Raw genomic sequence first — 7,008 nt, 5'->3', positions numbered from 1 at the left:
GGTAGATACGGCAGTATTAGGCAGTGAGCCCCAGACCAGATGGTAGATATGGCAGTACTAGGCACCAGACAGGTAGATAAGACAGTAGTACTAGGCACAAGACAGGTAGATACGTCAGCAATACTAGTATTGTGCACCAGCAGAATTTATAATAATTAATTTTCTTATTAGGTACTGCTTGGCCGTGGCACTCAGTGGCAGACGTCAGTGCACAAGCAGCTTGGAATTCTTTTTTACAGTCCCACACAGCACAAGTATTATTTTTATTTTTATTAAATTAGATATAGCAGCTGTGTGGTTGGAGGAATATGGCCGACGTGTCGCTGGATGAACTGATCAGGAAACGGGGAATGTCCGTGGGCACCGGGATGTACCGCAGGGTCACTAACAGGGGAGGTATAGGAAACGTGAGATCCAGACTCCAACCATCTGTGAACAATTGTCCACTTGCCACCAGTTTTCAGAGAACATTTGATGCTCGTCAGAAAATTGGTGTGACTGATGCATGCCAAAAACTAGGGATAAAAGATGCCCGTGAAAAGTTGGTGGCCAAAGATGCTCGCTTCCGCATAAGGGGTAAAGTGCAGGACGCCCGTGAAATGCTGAATTCGAGAAAGCAACAGATCATGGCAGGAGACAAGCCTATCAAAGTGATGGACGCTCGTGAAAAGATTACTTTAAGAGGAGTGCTCCAACAGTAGCGGCTAAATCACCTATGGCACAAGGTTCATCGGCAATAAACCTCACAAAAACCATCCAGATTCCACAACACAAGACCATTTCAGGTCTGAATAACTCTGTCAAGGGAATGCGAATAAATGTGGTCAACCACCAGCAGCAGGTCTCATCTCAGGATGATGACTATGATGATGAGGATGATGAGATGGAACTTGCTCCCATCCCTTCCAAACAGATGAAATTCACAGCTGCAAATACTTTACAGAAAAGACCAGGAACATTGGGCAACCAATTTTCACTTGGCCAAACATTACCTTTCACTAAAGTTGTACAGAATGATACGTACACTGCTCCCAGTGCTACACCGCCTGCCCCAACAGTACCTTTACTACGGACTAAAATGCTGACCAATATGTCACGTACTCTTGTTACAAAGGAGGCCCTACCAGCCGTACCACCTCCAACAGAGTCTGTTTTCAGCCCCCTAGAAGGAACGAAAATGACGGTAAATAATTGCTAAATATTGCGCTCAAGGTCAAGCTCAAGTTTAAGCCCCAGCAGCAGCACCAACACACCCTCTCCCAACCCACTACTTGACTGGAGTGAAGATGGCGGGCGCGTCAGCCGCTTATAAAGCCTCGCGAAATCCGGCGCCAGGAGATGACGTTCTAATCATGCGGACGGACCCGAGTCAGGTGGGAATCTCCGAGCGCTGCTCGGAATCGGGCTCGGAATGATGACGTCCGTGGGGGCTCGGAATGATGACATCCGTGGGGGCTTGGATCTCTGAAATCCGAGCCCGCACATCTCTAGCAGTAACTGATGGACCCGGCTGTGCAGATAAGGAGGATGCTGACAGCGATGATGTCAAATGGAAAGCCAGCGAACTGTTGCTCCATGCAGCACTGGAAAACTTTGCTGCCCATGGTGATGCCATAGGGCATGCGTAACCATTACTAGCATTGGTTGCAGCAGTGGCAGTAACTGATGGACCCGGCTGTGCAGATAAGAGGATTAAAAAAGGAGGATAAAAAAAATTTAGCCTCCCAAAAAGAAGTGTAATTGCAGGCGCCCCCAAAGAAGTTTAATTGCAGCCGCCCAAAAAGAAGTGTAATTGCAGCCGCCCAAAAAGAAGTGTAATTGCAGCCTTCCTGCCCCAGCCCTGACTACCCAGGTCAGGGAGATCACATTCTCACCCATGAAGATGGTGATACAAATCCAAAAGAGGACAGAGAACAATCTCTTGCACACGAGACCACTGTGCTGGATACAAGACAGACCAGAGTCCACCTAAAGGTGTCGGCTAGTACAGCATCCCGAAAAGTTTCAAGGCTCCAAAAAAAAAGACTGCAGTGGCAGACTCCCAAATTAATGCAGGGTGAGAGCTGCAACCAGCAGTGGGCGATTGGTGCAGCAATCAAGTGGAATGCAAACAGTTGTATGCATTTAAAAGACAAGTCCCTCATACAAATGACTCTCAGCAGTGGGCTCCAGACCAGACAGGTAGATGAGGCAGTACTAGTTGTGTGTGTATCTGTTTTGGTCAGTTTAATATTTAACAAGACCCCTATCTGGCTTGATTCTGGTTATGATTGATTGATTATTAATTAATTTTATGATGTGATTGATTCATGGTCGAAACCCCGTTTAACAACCTGGCTGATCCTGACCCTGATGTGCAGTTGGTCTCTGTGCTGAAAGATCCATATTTAAAAAAATGTGTGGCAGCCCACTACAGGATACCCCCTGTGCCCCCCAAAGAAGTGTAATTGCAGCGGCCCCCAAAGAAGTTTAATTGCCTCTCAGCAGTGGGCACCAGACCAGACAGGTAGATGAGGCAGTACTAGTTGTGTGTGTATCTGTTTTGGTCAGTTTAATATTTAACAAGACCCCTATCTGGCTTGATTCTGGTTATGATTGATTGATTGATTATTAATTAATTTTATGATGTGATTGATTCATGGTCGAAACCCCGTTTAACAACCTGGCTGATCGTGACCCTGATGTGCAGTTGGTCTCTGTGCTGAAAGATCCATATGTAAAAAAATGTGTGGCAGCCCACTACAGGATACCCCCTGTGCCCCTGTGCCCCAAAGAAGTTTAATTGCAGCCGCCCCCAAAGAAGTTTAAATGCAGCCTCCCCCAAAAAAGTTTAGCCGCCCAAAAAGATGTGTAACTAATTGTACCCAACTGGTCATCAAAAAGAAACCAATCTTTATTGTGAAAACAAGGTATCAAGTGGCAAAGAAAAGGAAGCCAGTGATGAGAATTTTGTGAGCTGTGAAAGTATTATCAAGGAAACATAACTTTACTTAAGTTTTGAGGAAAGGCTTTATCGGACCATTTCATGAATAAAGAACAGTTGATGAAGAAATTAAAGAAGTATTCATCGTTCTTGTCATTAAATAAAAAGGAGAGAGATGCGAAGGTCAAATCATTACAAAGGTTATCTGATGAGGAAAAAGCAGTTCTCTCTAAAAGGCTATGCACATATGACAAATACTACAAAATGTTTGCAAATGAATTAAAAATTGAAAAGGGGGGCCAGAAGGTTTGTACAGCTTTATCTCCTAAAAAATTTCCAACAACTTGTTCCAAAGCAACTGTGTCTGTTAGTAGGTCAGCCTGTACAACTAACGGCAAAGAAAGTGACTATCTTCAAAACAAAAGGATTTTTGCCGCTTCAGAAACTGATCGTGCTCAAGGTGAAGGCAGTCAGTGTACACCTCAGAATGCTAACCAAATACACAAAGTCCATGCAAAGATAAAGGATATTGTAAAAGAAAATTGCACTGACAAGTCTTCAACTTACAAAAACCAAGCTATGTATAAAACTGCAGTAACTGGAAAACTAAAAAAAACTTTAGCCGCCCACAAAGAACTTTAATTGCAGCCGCCCAGGCTTGATCCTGATTATGATTGATTGATTGATTGATTATGATAGATTGATTGATTATGATTGATTGATTATGATTATGATTGATTGATTGATTATTAATTATGATGTGCCTGATCCTGACCCTGATGTGCATTAAAAATGACTGTCAGCAGTGGGCACCAGACCAGACAGGTAAAAAAAAGTGTAGCCGCCCAAAAAGCAGTGTAATTGAGCCTTCCTGCAACAGCCCTGACTCCTCCAGGTCAGGGAGATCACATTCTCACCCATGAAGGTGCAGCAATGAGGTGGAATGCAAACAGCTATATGCATTTGAAAGACAATTCCCTCATTAAAAATGACTCTCAGTAGTGGGCACCAGACCAGACAGGTAAAAAAAAGTTTAGCCGCCCAAAAAAAGAAGTGTAATTAAACCTTCCTGCCCCAGCCCTGAGTCCCCCAGGTCAGGGATATCACATTCTCACCCATGAAGGTGCAGCAATCAAGTGGAAAGCAAACAGTTGTATGCATTGAAAAGACAAGTCCCACATATGAATGACTCTTAGCAGTAGGAATAATGAATGGTGATGCAAGATGGAATTGTCCTTGGGCCCTCCCACCCACCCTTATGTTGCGAAAATAGGACATGCACACTTTAACAAACCAAACATTTCAGCGACAGGGCCTACAAAACTGTGGCTGAAATGATTGGTTTGTTTGGGCCCCCACAAAAAATAAACCAATTCATAATATCTCCCTGTATAAACTGGCTCTACAGTAACAAGATGTCATCGTCACTCATCATCATCATCATCCTCCTCCTCCTCCTCCTCTGATTCCCCGCCCCCTTCAGTGTGTACTTCCTCATTCTCAGAGATTATCAATTCGTCCCCGCTGGACTCCACAATCACAGGTCCAGTTATAATCTCTGGAGGCAATTCCTGGTCTTCATTGAATAAGTGATAATTCATTTTTATAAACATCATTTTCTCAACATTTTTCGGGAGCAACCTCCTTCGCCGCTCACTGACCAGGTTCCCCGCTGCACTGAATACTCTTTCGGAGTACACACTGGAGGGGGGACAACTCAGGTAAAATAGAGCCAGTTTGTACAGGGGTTTCCAAACTGCCTTTTTTTCCTGCCAGTACAGGTAAGGACTGTCTGACATGTCTACTTGGATGCTGTCACCAAAGTAATCATCCACCATTTTTTCAATGTTGACAGCATCCAATGCACCGACAGTAGACATGTCAGCAATCGTTGGCAGGTCCTTGAGTCCGGACCAGATGTCCAAACTCCCTCCTGCCTGCCCTGCATCCCCGCCAGCGGGTTGTGTGGGAAATCGCAGCTGTTTCCTCACAGGCACAGGTGGGGGAGAAAATGAAGGAGGAGCTGGGGCCGTGTCACGGTCCCCTTCAGATGACAATCTCCTGACCAGCAGGTCTTTGCACCGTTGTAGACTTGTGTCCGCCGGAAACAGAGACACAACATACGCTTTAAACCGAGGATCGAGCACTGTGGCCAAAATGTATTCCTCTGACTTTAACAGACTGACCACCCTCGTATCCTGGCAAAGCGTATGGAGGGCTTCATCCACAATAGCGACATGCTTTGCGGAATCGCTCCGCTTTAGCTCCTCCTTCACTTTCTCCAGCTGCTTTTGTAACAGCCTGATCAGGGGAATCACCTGACTAATGCAGGCAGTGTCGGAACTGACTTCACGTGTGGCTACTTCAAACGGCTGGAGAACCTTGCACAACACGGAAATCAGCCTCCACTGCGCTTGAGTCAGGTGCAGCCCCGCTCCTCTGCCTATGTCGTAGGTGGCTGTGTAGGCTTGAATGGCCTTTTGCTGCTCCTCCATCCTCTGCAGCATATAGAGGGTGGAGTTCCAGCGCGTCACCACCTCTTGTTTCAGCTGATGGCAGGGCAGGTTGCAGAGTTTTTGCTCCCGCTCCAGCCTTCGGCAGGCTGTGGCAGAATGCCGAAAGTGTCCGCAAATTTTGCGTGCCACCGCAAGCATCTCCTGCACACTCCTGTCATTTTTTATGAATTGCTGCACCACCAAATTTATTGTGTGGGCAAAACATGGCACGTGCTGGAAATTGCCCATGTTTAATGCCCGCACAATGTTACTGGCGTTGTCCGACACCACAAATCCCCAGGAGAGTCTAAGGGGGGTAAGCCACAGGGAGATGATTTCCCTCAGTTTCTCTAAGAGGTTGTCGGCGTTGTGCCTCTTCTTGAAACCGGTGATACACAGCGTAGCCTGCCTAAGAAGGAGCTGGCATGCAGGAGATGCTGCTGCTGCTGCGGAAGGCGATGCATCTACCCAGTGGGCTGTCACAGTCATATAGTCCTTAGTTTGCCCTGATCCACTTGTCCACATGTCTGTAGTTAAGTGTACAGTGGGTACAGCCGCATTTTTCAGGGCACTGAGGACACTTTTTCTGACCTCCCTGTACATCGCGGGTATCGCCTGCCTAGTGAAGTGGAATCTAGACGGGATTTGGTACCGGGGACACAATACCTGCATCAACCGTTTAAATCCCACTCCATTGATGGCAGACACCGGTCGCACGTCTAACACCAACATAGCTGTCAAGGCCGCAGTTATCCGCTTTGCCATAGGATGACTGCTGTCGTATTTCATCCTCATGGAAAATGACTGTTGGACGGTCAATTGCTTAGTGAAAGACGTAGCGGTCTTACGACTTCCCCTCTGGGATGATGACTGACTTCCCCTCTGGGATGATGACTGACTTCCAGGAGCAGCAGCGGCAGTAGTAGTAGTTGAAGGCGTAGTGCTGCAGGATCCTCCGGAGGAATCTATGGAGTCATTCATGCAGGTGAGATGGACTGCAGGACTCCCCCCTATCCGGATCGAGGAGGAATTTGTCGAGGAGGGAGTTGGTGGTGTGCTTTTCAGGCATTTGGCTCCAAAAGGAGGACCAAGTGATTTAGGTGTCGCTGGACTGCTAGCCACACTTTCTGGACTAAACACTGAACCATGACGCGTCTTTAGGTGACGTTGAAGGGAGGTTGTCCCTAGGTGGGCAAGATCCTTACCCCTGCTTATTGGAGTTTTACATAAGCTACAAATGGCAATACTTTTGTTGTCCGGATGCGGATAAAAAAAATTCCAGACCGCAGAGGTGGATTTATTGGTCCTTTGTCCAGGCATGACGATGGGCTTTTTCATCCCATGGACAACAACTTTTTCCCCCACAGGTGCCTCATTCCCCCCTGGTGCGTCATTCAAGCAAACCAAGTCTCCATCCTCCTCGACAACTTCCTCCTCAGTGCCAGCTACATCAATATCCTCCTCCTGGTGTACAACATCACCTTCACTAATAAAATCTGGAACTAGACTGTGGGTGATCCTTCCAGCATATGCAGAGGGCGTACTGCAAATGGTGGAAGGAGCCACCTCTTCACGTACAGTGATGGGAAA

General features: G+C 46.6%; 1 pseudogene; it reads left to right on the top strand.

Moving 5' to 3' along the window:
• Positions 1-308: 308 nt before the first annotated feature.
• Positions 309-1,198, top strand: LOC146058457 (polymerase delta-interacting protein 3 pseudogene; annotated as a pseudogene).
• The last annotated feature ends 5,810 nt before the right edge of the window (positions 1,199-7,008 follow it).

Source organism: Crinia signifera, chromosome 2, assembly GCF_055691185.1.
Source record: "Crinia signifera chromosome 2, ASM5569118v1, whole genome shotgun sequence".
NCBI classification, from domain to species: Eukaryota; Metazoa; Chordata; class Amphibia; order Anura; family Myobatrachidae; genus Crinia; species Crinia signifera.
This window is presented reverse-complemented; position numbering and strand designations above follow the sequence as displayed.